This window comes from Etheostoma cragini, chromosome 9 (assembly GCF_013103735.1).
Source record: "Etheostoma cragini isolate CJK2018 chromosome 9, CSU_Ecrag_1.0, whole genome shotgun sequence".
NCBI classification, from domain to species: Eukaryota; Metazoa; Chordata; class Actinopteri; order Perciformes; family Percidae; genus Etheostoma; species Etheostoma cragini.
In genome coordinates, this window is record NC_048415.1 from 367,740 (window position 1) to 367,959 (window position 220).

General features: G+C 50.9%; 2 protein-coding genes across 2 annotated transcripts in view; one reads left to right on the plus strand and one right to left on the minus strand.

Annotated features, from left to right (window-relative positions):
- Nucleotides 1–220, plus strand: part of LOC117950776 (macrophage mannose receptor 1-like) — a 13,847-nt gene that overhangs the window by 11,864 nt on the left and 1,763 nt on the right. The window lies entirely within an intron of this gene.
- Nucleotides 1–220, minus strand: part of LOC117950777 (macrophage mannose receptor 1-like) — a 31,215-nt gene that overhangs the window by 1,239 nt on the left and 29,756 nt on the right. The window lies entirely within an intron of this gene.

The window sequence follows — 220 nt, forward strand, 5'->3', positions numbered from 1 at the left end:
TGTGTGTGTGTGTGTGTGTGTGTGTGTGTGTGTGTGTGTGTGTGTGTGTGTGTGTGTGTGTGTGTGAGTGTGTGACGGTGTTGAGACAGCCAATAGGATGAGAGCAGAGGGGTCACATGGAGGTGACCTTGTCTTCAGGGCCGTCCATCCCCAGGTTGACGTAGGCGTTCTCTTCTTCTTCTTTGGTCCTGACGGATCAAAACAACCGTTATTATCAGAG